The sequence below is a fragment of the Spermophilus citellus genome (assembly GCF_964194105.1).
Source record: "Spermophilus citellus genome assembly, chromosome: 9".
Classification (NCBI taxonomy): Eukaryota; Metazoa; Chordata; class Mammalia; order Rodentia; family Sciuridae; genus Spermophilus; species Spermophilus citellus.
This window is the reverse complement of record NC_138191.1, coordinates 118,644,940-118,667,072: the sequence shown is the minus strand read 5'-3', so window position 1 is coordinate 118,667,072 and position 22,133 is coordinate 118,644,940. Positions and strand designations below refer to the sequence as shown.

The following is a 22,133-nucleotide window of genomic DNA, read 5'->3' as shown; positions in this document are numbered from 1 at the left end:
CTGTCTCCCCTTTATGGGGGTCAGAAACTGAAGCACAGAAAAGGCCCAACAATTAGGGAGGGCTGGAGACTTAGCACTGCACGGAGGCAGTCTGATTCCAGAGAGAGCAGAGATTGTGAAGGGGTTGTGATTAGACACCAAGAGACAGTGTAGCTGGCAGATGCAGCTCTGATGTCAGTTTGCCTGGTTTCTTATCCTGGGAGGTCTAAGCCTCTCTGATTGAATTTCCCCATTTCTAAAATGAAATACCAGAACCTATTTACCTCCTGGGTATCCTGCCTAAAACAGAGCCTTCTTTCTGCTGTGGAGCTGCAGCCTGTTCAGAGACCTGCCTGGCAAGGAGTATGAAGGGTCAAGGGGCCTCTAAAACTTCTGGAGGGAAATAAATGCACACCAGGCAATTGTCAGAGAAACCCTAAACTCATTTGGAAACCAGACCTTGGAAGCTAGCTTTTTGTTGTTGTTGTTGTTGTTGTTTGTTTTTTTCCTTAATGATTCTGAGGGTGCCAGGGTAAAATTAGGTGAATCTTGAACGCACCAGAAGTGGAATCTTGGCGCGGTCTCAACGTTTAGCTTCCATTTCAGCTTAGCTGCCAAGAGAGGTAGAGTGTTGTCGAATGTCTGGGTTGGAGAGGCGCCTGGAGAGGTCAAGCTAGTAGATGGGGAAACTGAGGCCCAGAGAAGCTGAGTGACTCACCCAGGGTTACTAGGTACATTAGGGGGCAGTCCCTTGGGGTGGCCTGGCAGCGTCTCTAAGTGAGTTCTGCTTTAACTGGGACCTCCGAATCTCGACCTTTAACACCGCCCTCCTCTAGAGGGAAAAGGCCTCACCTTGGTCCAGGATACTAACTGCCTCGTTTCCCACGTGGGTGCTGCTGGAAGTCCGGAACACCAGACCAGGTTCGACTCGCGCGTGCGCACAGCAGCTAGCCCCTCGCCTTTCCCCCCCTTTTTTTCTTTCTCCTCCCCTCTCCTTACCGGCTTAGGGGCGGGGGGAGGCCAGAGGAGGCCGAACTCGGCTTCAGCCAATGGGCTGGCGGGCCGCGGGCCCGGCCCCCTCCCTCCCTCCCTCGTGGTCCAATAGAAGTTTACTACAATGTTGTGGCGAACCGAGGGGGAGGGGCGCGCGCGGGCGGGCAGGCTGCGGGACAGGCCGGCCTCGCCTCGCGGAGGAAAGGCGGGAGGGCGCGCGCCGGGGCTGCTCGCTCGCTCGCTCGCTCGCTCCCTCCCTCCCTCCGCCAGCGGGTTTAGTCAGCCAGCCAGGCAGCTAGCAGCCGGCGGGCCCGCGAGCCGCAGAGGACCCGAGCCTCGGACGCCGGCGCCGCCTCCTGCCATTGTTCATCGGGCTGTAGCAGCTGCAGGCGCGGGATCCCGGGCCCGGGAGCTACCGGTGAGGCGAGGCGAGACGGCGGCGGCGGCGCGCGAGTCCGGGGGCGCGGCGCTGTCCCCGAGGGGACGGTCCTGGCGGCCGCGGCGGCACCGCAGCCTCTTTGTCTCCAGCCCCCAGCAGGCTGGGGGCGCGGGCTCTACCGCCGGGGGGGCCTCGTCCGCCCGCCCCAGCGCAGAGGGCTGGAGCCAGGAGGCAGCCCGAGGAGCGCGGGGCGGGCGGGGAGCTGCTGAGGAAGGGGCAGTGGTGTGCCGGGGCGGTGTTTCAAAGTTAGGCTTGGGCTGCGTTTCTGTCCGGGGGAGCTAGGTCCCCTCGGGCCTATCAGTCATTGCACGGTGGGCAGGAGCCGTGGAAGGAAACCAGGTGCGGGGAATCGCGTGTTTCCGACGGCGAAGGTATTGGGTGCAGCTGCGGAGCGATGGGCAGTCTCGAGGAGTCAGGCAGAATCTGAGCCTTCCCGCCACAGACACCTGCATCATTAAAAAAAAAAAAAAAATCTCTAGACCCTTGGGATCCAATGCTTTCCCCCTTCGTCTTCAGGTTCCCAGTGAGCAAAGGGTTAAATCTATTCTCTGAGCTTCGTGACCTCCTTTTTCAGTTCGCGCATCTGTCGGCTTGGAAATATTTCCTCATGCTTGCTGGGCCGCTGTACCTGTGGAGAGACTGGATCTAGGCTCGCCCTCTGAGATTCATCACCAGGCCATTATTCCTGGGGAGGTTTTGCCAAAACAGGGTCGTTTTCCCCAGGAACAGGGATTCTCTTGAGAGAGAAAGTGATCTCACGTGAAACAAATTGCTGACGGATTGGTTTCTGACCACATGATAGCGACTGTCATCCTGTTGTTTCTCTAACTGTACCCTACCATAAATGACTAGTCTATGGAGATGTCTTTTGGCATGTGTTGCTGATTAGGAGATTTTTTTCTTCCTTTTTTTTTTTTTTTTTAGATGCTGAGCTTTTTTTAGTACTCTGGGTGATTTCACAGCTGCTATTTTGTTCCTTCTGTTTTTTAGGGAAAATTGCAAGAAATGGTTATGTCTTGTGTCTTAGATATTATTATAATAGATTTATACTCTCTTGAGGATATACTGTACTCAGTACTGTTTGTTGTATTCTCAGTCCTGGAAAGATTTTTTAGTTGGTTTGATCCTGTTAATCAAGCAGGATATGCATATCCTTTATGTAATTCTCATCCAATTTTGTTAATGTAGAATTAACCCTTTTTAAGGAAACACGTATTCTTTGTTTTCTTTTTCTGTAAATTGAAGATGGTACATTTTTTGACAGCTGTAAAATTTTTGGTTTTATAAGCTAGTTTCTTATTAATACCATCCATATATTGGACATGACAGAATATCTGGACACAGTAAGCACTCAATAAATGGCAGATAAAAAAAAATGGATATAATAGCTGAACATCAGATTGCCTTGGAATCTAAGTGCTAATTCAGAATGCTTTCTACCAGAAACTTACAATTAAATTAAAGATAGGCATAATTCATATCCCCAGGGAAACAAGTACATTATATCTTTGCCACTATTAAAAATAAATTCATTGTTGGATCTAAGTTAAACACACTAGTCTTCTGATTCTAATAAAACTTTATTCAAAACTTTATTCCCCCACCTGTATAATTGTATTCGTGTTTATAAATAAATGTTTTTAATCTTCAGAACTCGCCAAAAATTCATTCAACATTATGCTAGTGTTTTGTACCAGGTGTCTTATAGGTTATTTCTTGCACAATATGGCCCAATCTACCTTTCCACCTTTTCTCTTTTTTTGTACCAGGAATTGAACCCAGGGGTACTTCATCACTGAGCAACCTACCCAGTCCATTTTTACTTTTTATTTTGAGACAGTGTCTCACTGAGTTGCTTAAGGCTTTGCTAAGTTGCTGAGGCTGGCCTTGAACTTGGGATCCTCCTACCTCTGGGATTACACGCATCTACCACCATGCTCAAAACCTTTCCACTTGTATTCTTCTTTTATTCTCTAACCAAATTACTTTCTGTACCTTTGGTCATACAGTTCCATCTACACTTGTCATATATATTCCTCTTGAATATTTTCAGTTCTCTTACCTTAAAAATGTTCCAAATATCCGTTATTTGAAATGGGGGTAAAGTGCTTTATGTAGGGGCTGGGGCTGTGGCTCAGCGGTAGAGCACTCTTCTCGAGTGTGTGAGGCCCTGGGTTCGAACCTCAGCACCACATACATAAAATAAAGGTATTGTGTCCACCTCCAACTTAAAAAAAAAAAAAAAAAAAGAAGGAACTCGATGGATTTTTTTTTTTTGCTTCATATTTTCTTTTCTTTTTTATATTTGACAAAGTTTAATTTTTTTTAAGTTGTAGATGGGCACAATACCTTCATTTTGTTTATTTTTTTAATGCGGTGCTGAGGATTGAACCCAGTGCCTCACACCTGCTAGATGAGCGCTCTACCACTGAACCACAGCCCCAGCCCCCAAATTTTATTTTAATTGATTGCTTTGTATTTTCTTTGAGCTTCATTACTATGGCCAACCAGTTGAGTTTTCTTTAACAGATGTTTGTTTAAAGAATTTAAATTCTAAATGCCTCATCAATGTATTAATAGCTGATGATAGAATAAGAAAACACTTTAGGCTTCTATGCTAGACAGAGCTAAAAACTCCAGTGACTGACAAGTTTTTTTTTAATATTTATTTTTTGGTGTAGATGGACACAACACAATGCCTTTATTTTTATGTGGTGCTAAGGATCGAACCCAGGTCCCGCCTGTGCTAGGTGGGCACTCTACTGCTGAGCCACAATCCCAGCCCAGACTGACAGGTTTAATACTTGGAAACTCTAGCTGTCTGCAAATAGACCAAGCTAATGAAAAGTTTTATTTTTTAGGTCGATCGTTGCTTGCTTTCTGTATCTGTTCTTTTTTCTGCCTGTTTTAAGGGCCAATATCTTTTTAAAGTTTGTTGAGTACCCAAGTTGTATTTATAGTGTTCAAGAAGTAGATATTAGGAACAAACATGTTTTTATTATTATCTTTTTTTTTTTTTTTCTGTGGTGCTTGGCATTGAACCCAGGGACTCATGGATGCTGGGCAAGTATTTGACCATTGAGCTGCATCCCCAGTCCTCAAATATAAGTTTTGAGGTATGGTTATCCTGGTGGGACACTGGTGTGTGAAGATGATCCCAGCTACTTGGGAGCCTGAGGAAGGAGGATCACTTAAGTCGGGCAATATATCTAGATTCTGTATCAAAGGGATAAAAAAAAAAAGAAAGAAAGAAGAAAGGTGATACAGTGTTTTATGTAAGAATAACGAAAAATGTTCAGATCTTTTCATATTTATGAAATGATGAAGGTACTTTCATCTTTTCTCCTTAAGAAATAGTTCTTAGCAGGGGCTGGGGTTGTGGCTCAGAGGAGGAGCACTTGCCTACCATGCGTAAGGCCCTGGGTTCGATCCTCAGCACTGCATGAAAATAAAATAAAGATATTATGTACACCTATAACTAAAAATAAATATTAAAAAAAGAAATAGTTCTAAGCAATACCTAACAAATGATTTGAAATTATTACTATTTCCTCTGAAAGAAATGGTTGTGGCATTTTGTTGAGCTATGACCTATATATTTTTCTTGTTATTTTTGTCAGGTTTGTGCCCCACATTTGAAGTTTTCCAGTGTGATATTTTCTTGTAGATAGCTTGAGTTTAACATTTTTGAAAATTACATAGCTAGCCTTCAGAGTTAAGCTCATCACAAGCATTGCCTAAAAGCCACAGGATTCTTGAATTCTCTGCAGGTACTTTGATATGCTTACTATCAGATTGTGATCTAAAATATGTGGTCCGTAATTTTTTGATGTGATTGCTAGGGTTTGCTCATTATTTTTGAATATTCAAATATAATTTAATATTGGTGATCTGATTTCATAACTAAAATATCAATGGCTATCAGGGTCTGAGTTTGTTTTTGAAATCATGGGTAGCATACGTTTAAATCACAGTCTGTTTCCTTGTTATCTGAGAAGCAGGCCAGTGGTGACAGTGCTGCCAGGGTAATTTTCCAAGAGTCTCATCAAGTTCGTGATTGGTCAAATGCATATTCAGATGTGCATTCATTGATACCTATAAAGGACTTGTTTTTTCCCCTGATTGCTTGAGCAGAGAATCACTTTATTTTGCTTGCAGAGAATCACTTTATTTTGCTTGCCAGCTAAACAACAATAATTCTAATCTTTTTTTCTTTTGAACAACTTTGCTTTTTTCTCTGAATAAAGCCCCCAAAGGTGAAAATTTTAGAGTAGGCCTCTGTATTGATCAGTTATAGGTCTTACTTACACAGGATCCTGAATTTTGGGAAGGTATAGCTTCATTGCACTTAGCTTTTAGCTAGAGGAGAGGCAGATATCAAATATATTTGTTACTTTCTATTGTTCATTTATATTTCTTGGTTTGTTACTAGTGGCTTACTATGTGTCTTTTTTTGTGTGTGAGGAGATTCATGGTGTGTTCAGTAAAATGCAGTGTAACAAATACTCTGGTGTACACACTGGGTTAGATTAGTGTTTTGGTTTCCTCTGCTGCTATTTAATGAATACACAGCGAGAAGGATAAAGGGAAAACTATAGCAATGCACAGTATTCAGAAATTGGAGGCATTAGAAAGGAGAACTTGGGTATTTTATATTACATACTGATCTCATTTAGAACTGTCACACTGTACTTCAAATGTTGGTTTTAGGAAAGTTTAGTAGGAAAATCTGATTGTGATGAAAGTCTGTTATACTTATTTTTGCTAGTTATTTTTATTTAAATGAATTGTTCCCACCTTGAAGTATATGATACTCTTTGACCTTTGGAGAAAAGCAGCATGCCATGTGTGGCCAAAATAATTTTAGGAATGTCTTGAAGGGACTTTACTATCTCCTACCCCCAATCTTTATCAGCCTCCCCCAGTTGCCTAAAGTAAACGTGCAATCTGAGTAGGGAAACTGACAGCTTGATGTGCAGATATTTTCTTTCTTTACAATTAGACTATAATCCCTTAAAGTCCATTCTACATAGACTTTCTGGCATTATGTTCATTTATTATTTTATTATTGCATTTATGAAGACAAGTTCTCTTTTTTCAATTATCTCTTGGTTATCTCCAATATAAATCCATATGGATTAAACTGTGATTACTTATTAAATTACTACTCTTCCCCTTCCATGGCTGAGGACTCTTGGGTCACTTCTACTCAATTAATCTAAGCCCTCTCCTATTATTTTTGATTCCTAGCATGAGCTCTATTTGTAGAGATTAAGGTAGTTTCTGAGCTATGTGAAGTGGAGCTCAGGAAGGGTTTAAGTAATCTTGGCAGAGTGGCTAGGAAGGGACAAGACTGATGGACTGGATAGGAAATATGACTATGAGTTTATATTGATAAATAAGGTGCTTTTAATATTATCTAATTCTATATTCAATATGTATACATAATTCTGTTATCTAATAATATCTATTAATAGGGACAGGAACATTTTTTGGAAAATAGGTGAAAATAAAATAGGATAAATATGCTTTAATAGTTAATTGTGATTTTTATTTTTTGTGGTGCTGGGGATTAAACTCAGGGCCTTATGTATACTAGGCAAGTGCTCTGCCACTGAGCTTCATCCCCAGCCCTAATTATGATTTATAAATGCAACCCCACTTCCTCCTCATATCTTCCATCCTCCACAAAAATCCTAATGCAAATCCTCAATATGCCTGAATTGTAATTTACAACATAGACTGAGATTTACTTATATTAATTATATTAAAATCTTGTATTTATGCATTATATTTTGAAAATGTCTTAATTATGCCATACAAAATATGATATAAAAGCTTCAAGTGAGAAACTCTTAGTGATATAACTACCTTAAAGCATAGAGTTATTGTTATTTTATTGATTTATTTTTGGCAGTGCTGGGATCCATAGGGTTATTTTGAATTGGTTAAATTTAAAGTAGAACCCACAAATGGAATAGAAATGTATATTTAAGAACATTCAGGGGGCTGGGGTTGTGGCTCAGTGGTAGAGTGCTTGCCGAGCCCACATGAGGCACTGGGTTCAAACCTCAGCACCACATTAAAAAAAAAAATGAAATAAAGATATTATGTCCACCTACAACTAAAAAATAAATATTAAAAAAAAGAACATTCAATACAAAGGATCAGTTATTGATGTACAGTTACTAGTGCTTACACAACTTCTTGAGTAATCCTCTTAGAATCATTTTAATACAATGAGATCTTAATGATTTATCTTTCAGTGTATCATTTTGTAAAGAAATGGTATTTTAATTTATGTGCCAAATGTGTATTATAATTTGCCGGTTTAAAGTTCCACATATATTCAAGTGAAGAGTGTTTCACCTTGATAATACTTGGTACAGATTGTTGAAATTCACCCCTCTCCAACCCTCCATTTTATGGCCATATGGACACAGGCAGAACTGTCGAGAGCTCCAATGATTTAAGCCCTCAAATTTTACCTGCCAACCATTTCAGCATGCAAGAGGGACACATGGAAGATTGCTTAAAGTGAAGCCATTTTTTTTTTTTTTTTTGCTACCACCCACTTGCTGTCTTTTGCCCTTTTCTCTCTTTTTTTAATGATTCAGAGAATTGACAGGGTAACTAGCTTACTCCCTGCAGCGTTCTGCCAATCTTGATAGTATTATGTAATTATATAAACCTTTTGCATGATGTCATATGATATTGTATATATGTCCTCCTACACATGTGTCTTTAGAGTAATTTCTTTCCATCTGCTATTGGACTGAGCGCTTTGTTAGGTTATTTTTAAATCTTCAGGCTTTCTGGCATCCTTAACACTTGAAATAACAATTGCTTTGGGAAGCAAGAAAATCCGCATAGTATATTAGTGGCTTTTCCAGTGGAAATGTAAATAGTGTTTTATTTTAAAAAAATTGTATCCTGTGTTCCAAGTAGGCAAAACGTGCATTTTATGTTTAGGTTGTCTCCAGATAATTTTGTTAGGTAGAAAATTGTCAGTTGTTGCCAAGTGGAAAAGTAAAACAGAGGTACTTGAGAGAAAGGAGGCCAAGAATAAGAAGCCTGCTTGAGAAGAGATTTCAAAGATGTCTTATTCTCTGAAGCTTTATTGGTGTCATCTTGTGAACTCTCTCTCTCTTTTTTTTCTTTTCTTTTTTGGTACTGGGGATTAAACCCAGGGCACTTAACCACTGAGCCACAGTTGCTTAGGGCAATTAAATTGTTGAGGCTGACTTTGAATTTATGATCCTCTTGCCTTAGCCTCCTGAGATGCTGGGATTACAGGTATGTTCCACTGTGCCTGGCTTCTTAATAACTCTTATAATACTCATTTTTAAAAAATTGTTTTGATTAGTTATACATGACAGTACATTGCACTTATGTAATTTGATATATCATACATAGAGGGAATATAACTTCTCATTTTTCTGATTGTGCATGTTGTAGAATCACATTGGTCATGAAGTCAAATATTTGCAAAAGGTAATAATGTCTGTTTCATTCTATTATCCTTCCTATCCCATGTCTCATGTCTCCTCCCCTCCCCTCTCTTCACTCTCCTCTACCTAATCTAAGGTAACTCTGTTCTTCCCAGTGCTGCACCCTGCCCTTATTGTGAATTAGCATCTGCATATCAGAGAAAACATCCTGCCTTTGGTTTTTGGGGGTTGGCTTATTTCGCTTAGCATGATATTCTCCAACTCCATCCATTTACTGTCAAAAGCCATAATTTCATTCTTCTTTAAAGTTGAGTAATATTCTATTGAATATATATATATATACATATATACCCCATTTTCTTTTTTATTTACTTATTTATTTTTGTACTAGGGATTGAATTTAGGGGCACTCGACCACTCAGTCACATCCCCAGCCCTATTTTGTATTTTAGAGAATATCACATTTTCTTTATATCTATTGAAGGACATCTAGGTTGGTTCCATAGTTTAGCTATTGTGAATTGAGCTGCTATAAACATTGACGTGTCTGTGACTATGTCTGTAGTATTCTGATTTTAATTTCTTTGGGTATAAACCAAGGAGTGGGATAGCTGGGTCAAATGGTGGTTCCATTCCAAGTTTATCTCCGTACTGCTTTCCAGAGCAGTTGCACCAATTTGCAGTCCCACCAGCAATGACAGTACTCATTTTTTATATAGCAGATTTGTCATATAAAACTGGTACTCCCCAATGAGATTGTATTAGCTTCTAGAAGGCAGAGGATAAATATCATGTCTTTAATTACCCTTCATATTTCCCCAAATGCAGACATTGTTTAGTACATTTGCTACATCCATAACTTAAGGCACACTATAGTGTTAGTGAGAATGTGAACTCCAGGATAGTTAAGATTTAACACCTGGGTTCTGATACTGACTCTGCTTCAGATAATCTCTCTCTCTCTCTCTCTCTCTCTCTCTCTCTCTCTCTCTCTCTCTGATATTTTCTTAGAAAATAAGTTAAAGGTCTCATACGCCTTGGTATGCATCTCCTAAGAATAAAGCTATTATACTGTATAACCACAACACTATTATCATACCTAAGAAAATGAACATTAATATCAACCAATATTCAACTAATATACAACTCATATGTATATTTCCTAGTTAGTTTTGTTTAAATATTTGTACTTTTTTTTTTGCACTGGAGTTGAATGTAGGGGCACTCTACCACTGTGCTAATCCCCAAATCCTTTTCATTTATGGAGACAGGGTCTCATTAAATTGTGCAGGCTGGTCTTGAACTTTCGATTCTCCTGCCTCTGCTGGGATTACAGGAATGCCCACTGAGACAGGCTGATTATATCACTTTTGTTTCCTTTAGTCTAGAACAGTACTTGTGATCTCTAATTGTCGTTAGCTTTGATGAGTCCCGGTGCCAGTTGACTTGTAGGGTGGCCTGTTTTGGATTTGTCTGATTGTTCCCTTAGGTTTTAATCTGTTCCCCTATCTGCTTTGTTTCCTGTAAACTGGAAGTAATCTCTGTGGGTTTGATTAGACTTAAGCATTTTTGGCCCGAGTTCTTCATAGATGATGCTGATTTTCATTCTGCATCACATCAGGAAGTTCATGTCAGGCTCTCCTACAATTAGTGATGCTAATTTTGGTCACCTAATTAAAGTGATAACCACCAAATTTCTTTGTGGTAAAGGTAGATTTTAAATATTTGTGGTGATACTTGGACATAGTAAATATCCTGTTCCCCAATTAGTAAATATCCTATTCACCATTTCTTTTTTTTTTTAAAGAGAGAGTGAGAGAGAGAATTTTTTAATATTTATTTTTTAGTTCTTGGCGGACACAACATCTTTGTTGGTATGTGGTGCTGAGGATCAAACCCGGGCCGCACGCATGCCAGGCGAGCGCGCTACCGCTTGAGCCACATCCCCAGCCCCCTATTCACCATTTCCCATTGGTTTTAGCATTCATTGATCCTTGGGGGTTACAAAAAAAAGTCAGCTCTTAAAAATTAACCTGGAAGATTTAAATTAGGGAAGAAAAGGAAGATAATAGGTACCTTTTGCTCGTATATTTCATAGGCTTTCCTCAGTTCTTGGTAAGTCTGATATCTTGTATTATTTTTTGTTCCTAAAATTAGATTTACAGAGTTGCAATTTACTTGGCAGTGGAACATAATCACAATAAGGATTATTTTGGGATTTGGTTTGTGCTTGGTTAAGGTAATTTTTGTTTTATTTTTTGGTGATACACTTTTTTATTCTCATCATTAGGTATGTATAAATAGCCTTATTTCTTAACTATGGTGCTTAATATTTCCTCTAACTTACTAAATAATTTTTGAATTTTTGTTAATTTCTTTAACAATAAAAGCTGATGTTTTATTAAGTGCCATCCCATCCCCTAAAGACAATGCCTATGTAATTAAATCAAAAGGTTTGTGTCAATCTACTGGGCTCGCTGTGGGTATATATGATCATAGAAGATTTACCCAATAATGCTTTTTTCTTTAAGGTACTTTTTTGATTTACCCTTGCTAACTGTTGGATCTCTAAAATGACTGTAATAAACACTGGTTAAAGAGAAATGTTTAATAGTTCACATAATCCTGCTGGTATTTTGTAAGATTGAAAAGACTAGCATGGAGATGAACGATTGTATAACTAAAGAATATGTCAGATAGACAAAGGGCAGGGCTTAAAAAAAAATTTTTTTTTGGGTGTCTACTGTGGTGGGTAGCCTTTAAGATGGCATGAATGATCCCTGCTTCCTGGTATTCATGCCCTTGTATGATCCCCTCCCCTTGAGTTGGGTGAGACCTAGTGACTCCTTGTGAATGGAATACAGAAAAAGTAGTGGGATGTCACTTCCAAGATTAGGTTATCATAGGCTCTTACTACTGTGTTGGCACTCTCTGGCTCTCTCCCTCGTTGTTGGGTCACTAGCTGCCATATCCTGAGAACATTTTAGGCAGTGTATGGAGAGGCCCCCACAGTGAGAAACCAAGGTCTGTCAGTGAGCTTGAAAGTGGCTCTCCTGAGGCCTGATATCGGCCATGTGAGCAAGCTTGGAAGCAACCTCTGTGGGCAGAGATGAGTCTTAAAATGAATGTGAACCTGATTGACAACTCAACTGCAGTTTCACAGGAAATCCTGAGCCAGAGCCATTTAGCTAAGTCATTCCTGGGTTAGTAACCCAAGGAAACTGAGAGATAATAAATGCTTGTTGTTTTAACCCATCAAGTTTTGGGGTAATTCATTGTACAGCAATAGATGACTGCTACATCTATTATTTATTCATTTAATAAATATTGGTTGTCTACTATTAATCATGTACTGTTCTAAGTAACTTGGGACATAACACTGTTATCGTAGAGTTTATATTTTAGTGGGAGAGGACAAATAATAAATACACAAGTCAAGGATAAACATAAGGCACCTTATGATTTTAATGAGGGTCAGGGAAGCAGAATAAGAAAGGTGGAATGGATATAGAAAATAGTGGTCAGAGATGATTTTTCTTGACCAGGTGAAATTTGAGCAGAGTCCTGAATGGAATAAGACAGTGAGCCATGCAGGTATCTGGGGACAAGATTTAGGCAGAAGGTACCATAAGCGCAAAGGTTACCATGTTTGGTGTGTTTGAGAAGCATTAAATAAGCCAGCATCATGGGTCAAAATGATCTAGAGGAGGGGCTGGGCCTGTGGCTCAGTGGTAGAGTGCTCGCCTAGCACGTGTGGGGCGCTGGGTTCAATCCTCAGCACCACATAAAAATAAAATAAAGGTATTGTGTCCAACTACAACTAAAACAAAATATTAAAGGAAAAAAATAAAAAGAAGATCTAGAGGAGCCAGACACTATGGCATGCGTCTGTAATCTCAGCTACGAGGAGGCCAAGGCAAAAGGATTACAAGTTTGAGGCCAGCCTCAGCAGTTTAGCAAGAGCCTGTATGAAAATAAAAAAAAAATATATATATAAAAGGCTGGTAATATAGCTTAGTGGTAAAGCACTCCTGAGTTCAATGCCAAGTACTGAAGAAAAAAGATAAAAAAATGATAGAGGGGAAATGGTAGGAGTTGAGTTCAGAAATGCTGTACGTAGAAGGAGCGTGTCATGTAGTGCCTTACTGGTTACATTAATGACTGCATTTTATTCTGATACAGGAATTCTTGGGAGCAGAGGAATGACATGATCATTCATTTAGTGCATATTGATTATGCACAATGAAGAGGACGCTGTGGGTATATGTGATCACTAATCCCTCTCCTAAGGGAGTTTCATGATCTAGTATTAGAAATGATTTGAGTTGGGGATGGTGTTGCAAGCCTGTAATCTGAGCTATTCAGGAGGCTGAGACAAGAGGATTGCAAATTTGAAGCCAGCCTGGATAAATCAGCAGGAGTTATCTGCCGCAAAATAAAATTAAAAAGAAAAAAAAAAAGAAAAGGGCTCCCAATGGTGGAGCTCTTGCTGTAGCATTCAAAGGCCCTATGTTTGTTTAATCCTCAGTCCTGGAGGAAAAAAAAATTTTTTTAAATGGCTTGGGCTGTATGTAGCTCAGTGTTAGAGCACCTTTCCAAGGCCCTGGGTTCTAGCCATAGTACTGGGGAAAAAAAAGATTGGTCATGTACTCAAAAACTTAGGAATAGAGGCTCTGTGTCATGGAAAAATATGCAGTTATATAACAAGCACAGAATAAAACCTGGGTTGGGATTCTGGCTCTTCTACTTGGTTCCACACATTTCAGCCATTCTTGGGTGCTTATTATGTGCCAGGTAAACTAATGATGCTAGTGTTTATTGATGATTTATTATGAGCCAGGCTCTATGTTGTGTGCTTTTAGATATGATATAGGTGCTAAAGAGTTTGTGCTCTGAGGCTTGAGTGCCTAGTTTTAAATTCTGGTTGTATCACTCTTTAATAACTTTGGGCTAATCAGTTTACTTATTCTATAGTATAGGGATATTTCTATATCTTTTAACATTTTATGATGATTAAAAAGTTAAATATATGAGCTGGACACAGTGGTGCAGGCTACTACATAGCTACTACAGAGAATGAGGCAGGAGAATTCAGAGTTTGAGGCCAGCCTGGGCAACTTAGACCCTGTGTAAAAATAAAAAGTCTGAGGATGTAGTTAGAGGTAGAGGAGAGCTTGCCTAGGCCCCAGATTCAATCCCTTGCAACACACACACACACACACACACACACACACACACAAATAAATGCAGTCTTACCAGGCACAGTGGTGTACACCTCTAATCCCAGTGGCTCAAGAGGCTGAGGTAGGAGGACTCAAGTTCAAAGCTAGCCTCAACAACTTAGCGAGGCCCTAAGAAACTCCCTGAGACCCTATCTCTAAATAAAATACAAAAATGGGCTGGGGATGTGGCTCAGTACCTGGCAACAGATAAATATTAGTCATTTAACCTTACCACAGCTCTTTAATCTAGGTATTCTTAATGCCATTTCCTATTTTAGGTAACAGGTTAAAAATTAAGTAATTTTTTAAGTTATGCAACTAGTTTTCAAAGCTGACATTCATTACCTTTGCTTACTCAATATGTCCATGAGCAAGTGATTTGGATCTAGGCCTTCTATCAGGACCAATGATTTCTTAATAATTGTGATCTTGTGAAAATACTTTTTTTCCCTCTGCTTCTATTTCCTTTTCTGTAATGAGGATAATACCCATATTACAGACGTACATAGTAATAACAAAACCAAACCTTGCAATGTGCCTGTCACATAGAGATCCTTATGTTCTTTTTTTTTTCCTCCTTTGATAAAAATCTTTTCTTAGAGATGGGGGAGGGGGTAGAATAATCTTTAATTAAGAAGAATGATTTTTTTTTTTACATCTTAAACCATAACTTTTTCTACTAAAAGTAGGTATCTGTGTGTCTATATGATTATTATATGTAAATACATGATATAGTTATATAGAAAGCAAATGGTTTGGATTTGATTTGGACTTAATACTAATGTTTTTAAGACTTTTTGTGAATATTCTAAAGACCCATTTCATAGTCAGCATGCCTTCATAGCTTCATTTCCGGTTTGGTAGGACCGAGTCATGTGGTTGATGTCCCCATTGTTGCTTTTCTCATTTGCAGCAGATGTGAAAGTATACATACACAGTTGAAAACAGGAAGGGGTTTGTGTTGGTAGAGTGTTTTTGCAAGGAACTTTTTGTGCACAAGTCACCTGAGATCTGAAGTGCCTTTAATCTTCATGACTTTTAGCAGTTACAAAAAGATGTTATACCTTGTTGTAAATGAAAAAGCAAATGATTTTGTAGTTTAAAAAATTCATGAGTGTACATGTAGTTTTATTTTTATGCATTTTAGAGAAATGACTATTTTGTTCCTGTTTTTTATTAAAATGCATAACTGATAATAATGTTCTTTTTCCTTGTGGTGCTGGGGTTCAAACCCAGGGCCTTGCACATGCTTAGGCAAGTTCTCTACCACTGAGTTACACCCCCCAGTAGTTATAGCCTCAATCTAATTGTGAGTTATTTTTAGCTAGAGTAATTTTTCAACAAGGAAATGTAGAGTTTTTTGTTATTGGATATCTATTCTAATATCATTGTACTTTTTCAAAAGTTAAAATTTAAGACAGCATTTTTTTTGGGGGGGGATACTGGGGATTGAACTCAGGGGTACTCAACAACTGAGCCATATCTCCAGCCCATTTTTGTATTTTATTTAGAGATAGGGTCTCAGGGAGTTTCTTAAGGCCTCGCTAAGTTGCTGAGGCTAGCTTTGAACTTGCATCGTCCTGCCTTTGAACTTGCAGCCTTTTATTGAGGATTTCTGCATCTAAATTTATAAGGAATGCTATTTTGTATTCCTTTTTTGGGGAATGGAGTGGTGCTGAAGATTGAACATAGGGCCTTGCATCTGGGATTAGGGGTGTACACCACTGTGCCTGGTAAGACTGCATTTTTCTACTTGGCTCTAACATATATCAAACACTAACTATGTATCAGGCACTGCTTTTCAAATATGCTAACAAATTTAAATATTTCCATCTTTGACACTCCATCCACAAAGAACATTTATTATTTTGGTGAAATTTCCTCCCTGCCCCCTCTTCTTTTTTTCTTTTTCCTCTTTGATGACTCTCTCCCATGCTTTTGCCTATTAGTAGTATTTTGGAGGCAGTGTGGCAAAGCAGCCAGTAAGGATATGGGTTTTAGGAGTCAGACCTGGGTTTATAATAAGGTTATATATGTATATATATTTTTGGGGTACTGGGGATTGAACTCAGGGGCACTTGACCACTGAACCATATCCCCACCCCTATTTTGTATTTTATTTAGGGACAGGGTTTCACTGAGTTGCTTAGCACCTCTTTTTTTTTTTTTTTTTGCTGAGGCTGGCTTTGAACTCGGATTCTACCGTCTCAGCCTCCAGAGCTGCTGGGATTACAGGTGTGTGCCACCCCGCCCAGCAAAGTTATGTTTTTGATAGGGAAAAAATGTTTTCTATCTCAATAAAATAAATGCCAGGGTCCTCCAAAGTTGGCTTTAGAGGAGATTCTATACATGGGGTGGAGTAATTGGAGCTCACAGCAAAGATGCTTGTTCCTAGAACTTCTCTTTCCCCTGGAGAATCCCTTGCTGACCTCAGGGAGTGCTGTTTTCTCTTTAATTTTCTGTCCCAGAGAAGAGTCTTCTCTTGATACTCCTGTAGTACACAGCTGAGGCCAGCCTGGAGCATTTCATACTTTACTGAAGAAATAGGTACTGAGTACTAGTACGCTCATATATAACATGGCTCCTCAAATCAAATTCACTCCTCTTCAGTTTGTTTTCTATTTGGGTATCTCCTTTCCTTGACTTGCCATACACGTCTCTGAGTTCCAGTGGCAGAAGCCACCTTTAACTCTTCTACCTGAGAGTAAATCTGGCATATCTAAACACAGAGAAAAAGGGGATTCTCATTCCTGCCAGCTTATGGTTGTATCTGAGAGAGGACCCGTTTCTTGCATGTGATGAACAGCAGGTCTCAACAACACTTCAGGGAGAATGCTAGTTGCCTGCAGAGTATCTAACTGTCATTTGTAGAAGAGAAACACAAAACTTGGTGTGGAATGGAATGGACTAAAGGAGGCTTTCCTTTTTGCTATTTATCCCAGATATAATTTTGATGTGTAGCTCAGGGATTTGACAAAAATAGTTCTTAATACTCTACACTGGTCAGTGGTAGAGTATTGCCTAGCATGTGTGAGGCACTGGGTTTGATCCTCAGCACCACATAAAAATAAGTAAAATAAGTGTATTGTGTCCATCTACAACTAAAAGTGAAAAAAAAAAGGTTATTAATAAATACCCTCTTTGATTCTTTGACTCTTAATATGATTTGATACCTAAGGGACTATAGTTAGTTTGTTACAGCTTTCTCTCTGAAGACTTTTGTTTGAGGAGATCCTGGTACTTAATCAGTACCAAAGTTAAGCAGGGGCTGTTGGTGATAAACACGACCTGTTGTGATCAGATGAAATGTTTGGTTCCCTGAGCCCTATTTTGTATTTTATTTATAGACGGTCTCACGAGGTTGCTTAGCGCCTCACTGTTGCTGAGGCTGGCTTTGAACTTGCAATCCTCCTCCCTCAGCCTCCTAAGCTGCTGCACTTTACAGGCATGTGCCACTGTGCCTGGCCTAAGATTTATTTTGATTTCTTAAAACTGAAGGACTATACATCTATATTAAATGATCTCAGATTATCTTTTTTAATCTATTTTTTTGGTTGAACTGTTTTAATAGGGGTGTTCTACTACTGAGCTATAACTCTAGCCCTTATTTCTTATTTTGAGAAAGGATCTCACCTAGTTGTTGAGGCTGGCCTCAAACTTATGATTCATGTTCCTCAGCTTCCTAAGTCACTGGGATTATAGGCATGTGCCACCATGTCTGGCTCAGATTGTCTTCCAGGATGATAAAAAATATAGATTGAGTTTAAAATATTTGATAGTGGCAGCAAAACCAAAATATTTCCTATAAAACTGGCAGCAAGGGCTGGGATTGTGGCTCAGTGGTGGAGCACTTGCCTGGTATGTGTGAGGCACTGGGTTCGATCCTCAGCACCGCATAAAAAAATAAATAAAGGTATTGTGCCCATCTGCAACTAAAAATATTAAAACAAACATGGGGCTGGGGATGTGGCTCAGTGGTAGCACGCTCGCCTAGCATGCATGAGGTACTGGGTTTGATCCTCAGCACCACGTAAAAACAAAATAATGTGTCCGCCTAAAACTAAAGATACATAAATAAATAAATGTTAAAAACAAACAAACAAAAAACTGGCAGCAAGGGACCAGAATGTCTAGTATGATCAATTTATTTCTGTAGATATGACTTATTTTGAGACACAGTTTTATTAATTTCTTTTAAAAATGTAATAGATTAGTATTTTTCCTGTATGAATAAACTTCTGTTGTTAGGAATGTCTATTTGGGATGTATTATATATGACATTTTGACCTATTGACATTTGGGCTGTACTGTTTTCTTAGACTCCGTTGGTTGAGGAAGTTACTTTCTGTCTCTAGCTTCTTGAGTATTTTTATCATGAAAAAATGTTGAATTTTTTCCAAATGCTTTTTTTGATGTCTATTGAAATAATCATGTGGCTTTTGTCTTTTTACTCTATTGATGTGGTGTATTGATTGATTTTCATATATTAACAATTTAAATGTTGAACCAACTTTGCATTCCTAGGATAAATTCTACTTGATCATGGTGTATAATCCTTCTATGCTTATGGATTTGGTTTGCAGCCTTTTATTGAGGATTTCTGCATCTAAATTTATAAGGAATGCCATTTTGTATTTCTTTTTTGGGGAATGGAGTGGTGCTGAAGATTGAACACAGGGCCTTGCATCTGTACCACTGAGTTACATCACAGCTTTTTCCTCTCTCTCTCTCTCTCTTTCTTTCTTTCTTTCTTTCTTTCTTTCTTTTTCTTTTTAAATGTCTGTGGTTTTGGTGTCTGAGTAATATATAGAATAATAAAGAATTGTTGTCTCTTCTTCCTCTTCCTTTTCTTTTTCTTCTGAGTTTGTAAATGGTATAAATTCTTCCTTATACATTTTGTAGTTTTTTATTTAAAGTGTATTTTGTCTGATATTTAGTTAATTTTTCACGTCTTTTTTCTGTGTGTGTGTACGTGCTTTTGGTACTGGGGATTGAATTAGGGGCCCTCAACCACTGAGCCACATCCTCAGCCCTTTTTTGTATTTTTATTTAGAGACAGGGTCTCAGTTGCTTAGCACCTCACTTTTGCTGCGGCTGGCTTTGAACTCGTGATCCTCCTGCGTCAGCCTCCTGAGCCTATGGGATTACAGGCGTGCGCCACTGTGCTAGACTCTGTCTTTTTTATTTTCAATCTATTTTAGTAGATTCTTTGACTCTAAAGTGAATTTCTTATAAACAGCAGATAGTTGGGTTTTATTTTTTAATTCATTCTGGCAACATCTGCTCTTTATTTTAGGACTTTAATCTGTTTGCACTTGTTTTTCTTTTGCAGTTGTAGGAATGGAACCCAGGGCCTTATGCATGCTAGGCAGGTGTTCTACCACTGAGCTATATCCCCAGCCCAATGTTATCTACATTTAATTTACATCTGCCATTTTGCTATGTTTTCTTTGTCTTATGTCTTTCTTCTTCCTCAATTCCTCTATTACTGCCTTCTTTTGTGGGAGAGTGCTTTTTAAAAACCTTGAGATTTCTTGAATAATATGGGGAGGGAGAGATTTCTTGTATAATTTTGAATCAAAAGGTCCCATTCTCAGTTATCTATTGCTACACAATTAACCACCCCAAAACTTAGTGATTTAAAATAATAACTATTTTATTCTCATGATTCTGTGGGTCAGGATTTGGGAAAGGGCTCTGTGGAAATGGCTCATTTCTACTCCATGTGGTGTGGGCTCTGGCAGTGTGTTTGTTTTGTGTGGTGTCAAGTTACAGTGAGGAACAATCCAAGCCGGCCTGGCTTTCCTGTCTAGTGGCTCAGCTGAGATGCTTCAATCATCTGGGGGCTGTCTGGGAGGGCTGGCCTCATCTTGAGATAAATACTGGATAGGAAGAGTAGTTGGTGGTTATCTTTAAGCCAAACTACCACAGCTCTAAAAGAAATCTTACATTGGGTGAACAGTTTAAATCTTGAAATTAAACTACTTTTTCCTGTTTTGAATATTATTTTCAGAATAATTATTGGTAGGGCCATGATGAAACTAAGGCAACTAACATTAAAGTACAACATGTGAAATCAGATAATAAAGTATTTTTTGAAAATGGGGCTGTGGCTGTGGCTCACTGGTAGGGTACTTGCCTGGCATGTGTGAGGCACTGGGTTTGATTCTCAGCACCACATATAAATAAAATAAAGGTCTCTCAACAACTAAAAAAAAAAAAAAAAAAAGAAAATGGTTGAAGTAACTTGTTTTGAGAGCTGGGCATGGTGGCCCTTCTTGTGATCCCAGCAATTTGGGAGGTTGAGGCAGGAGGATCACAAATTTGAGGCTAGCCTCAGCAACCTAGCGAGACCTTATCTCACAATAAAAAATAAAAGAAGGGCTTGGGATGTAGCTCAGTGATAGTGTACCCCTGGGTTCAGTCACCAGCACCAAAAAAAAACTCCAGAAAAACAAACAGTTTTGATGTTATGTTTGGTTGGTTCAAAATTTACTACTTCTTGGAAATCAAGTCTGGAGAAACTATTATATTCTGGTTTCAATTATGTTCAATTTTGAGGTGAGTTATTCTAAAGTAGAGAAACAAATATCCAGAGATTGGCTGTATGTTGTATAACCAAAATAAAATGTTTGCAACTGTGTGACATATGATGTACCAGGAAATAAGTGTTAGTATAGTCCATGTGTTGCTTGATAAGATGATGAAAGCATGACATTTACTTTTCTGACTTGGAACTTTTCCTGTCTGGAGGTCTTAATCATCTATTACCCTGAGGTAATGGAAAGCACACAGAAAAATCACAAGATAATGATTTTGGCTTTCAAATATACTTCAGAGTATATGACAGACTAATAAATTAACATTTAGTGTAGAGTCAATAATGAGGAAGAACAAGGTTTAAGTCCAGTGAGGTATAATGGTCATAGGAGGATTTTATTTGATGAGTGTCTGTTGGAAGAACTGTTTATAGTGAATTCATGCTGAATTGCAGGAATTACCTGTCAAAAATTACCTAAGCTGTAGTGCTAATAATTAGCAGAAATAGTTTTCCTGTGAAAAAACCCATAGAAACAAATGACTTAAAATGCCATTTCCTTTGGTTTTACAAGTAATATGAAATTTTAGAAAATCTGTGGAGTTTTAGAAAAATTTCAGGCAATAAAGACAAAACTAAAAACTACCTACAATTCTATCAAAAATGATAATAGTAAAAGCATTTTTGTTATTCCTTTCTTTTATAAATTTCTCACTTGATGGACAGGAATAGCAAAACAAAACAAAACAGTGTTTTTCCTATGCTTACATAGTCAGCACAGCTCTTCTGACACCAGATGTGTGGGACCATTAAATCTGCCCCACCCCCTGCCCCGAGCCAACCTAAGTAATTCTCTAGGAGATACCAGCTGGGTGTCCTATAATTTAATTCTGACACTCTCTACCTGGAGGTAGCAGGCAGACCCCACAGGTTCTGGCCCTTATTTCATGATTGCCCCTTACTTCAGGTGCCAGCCCCAGGCTCCAGGTTGTGACTTATCCCTCTGACCAATTGGCTATGACTTGGAATTCCTACAAACTCCCTCTTCAGGTTCCATTAATTTGCTAGTATGGCTCACAGAACTCAGTGAAACACTTTATTGGGATTAGCCAGTTATTATAAAGCATACGACAAAGAATACGGGTGAACAATCGGACGAAGAGATGCGCAGGGCAAGTTGTTGGGCGAAGAACATGAAGCTTCCTTGTCCTCTCTGGGAGTAGCACCCTCCAGTCCAGGAACCTCTGCGCTCAGTGGTCCGGAAGCTTTCCCAATGCTCTTCCTTTTGTGTTTTATGGAGACTTCTTTACATGGGCATGATTGATCACATCATTGGCTATTGGTGATCAACTTGGCCTTCAGCCCTTCTCCCCTCCTGGGGTGGGCCTGAAAGTTCCAACCCTCTAATCACACATTTGGTTCCCCTGACAAGGAGAGTTTTCCAGGAGCCCTAGCCATCAGTTATCTCATTAGTACACAAAAATGCATTTATCACTTTGGAGATTCCAAGG

General features: G+C 39.1%; 1 protein-coding gene across 15 annotated transcripts in view; it reads left to right on the top strand.

Annotated features, from left to right (window-relative positions):
• The first annotated feature begins 1,121 nt into the window (after positions 1–1,121).
• Positions 1,122–22,133, top strand: part of EPB41 (erythrocyte membrane protein band 4.1) — a 151,399-nt gene continuing 130,387 nt past the window's right edge. For 6 of the 15 annotated variants that reach the window (XM_081308391.1, XM_081308397.1, XM_081308400.1 and 3 more), the window contains exon 1: positions 1,128–1,390. The gene's annotated coding sequence lies outside the window, so the exon portion shown is untranslated. Of the gene's footprint in view, positions 1,391–22,133 lie in introns of all 15 variants that reach the window. The other 9 variants (XM_081308390.1, XM_081308401.1, XM_081308388.1 and 6 more) reach the window with 6 other exon arrangements.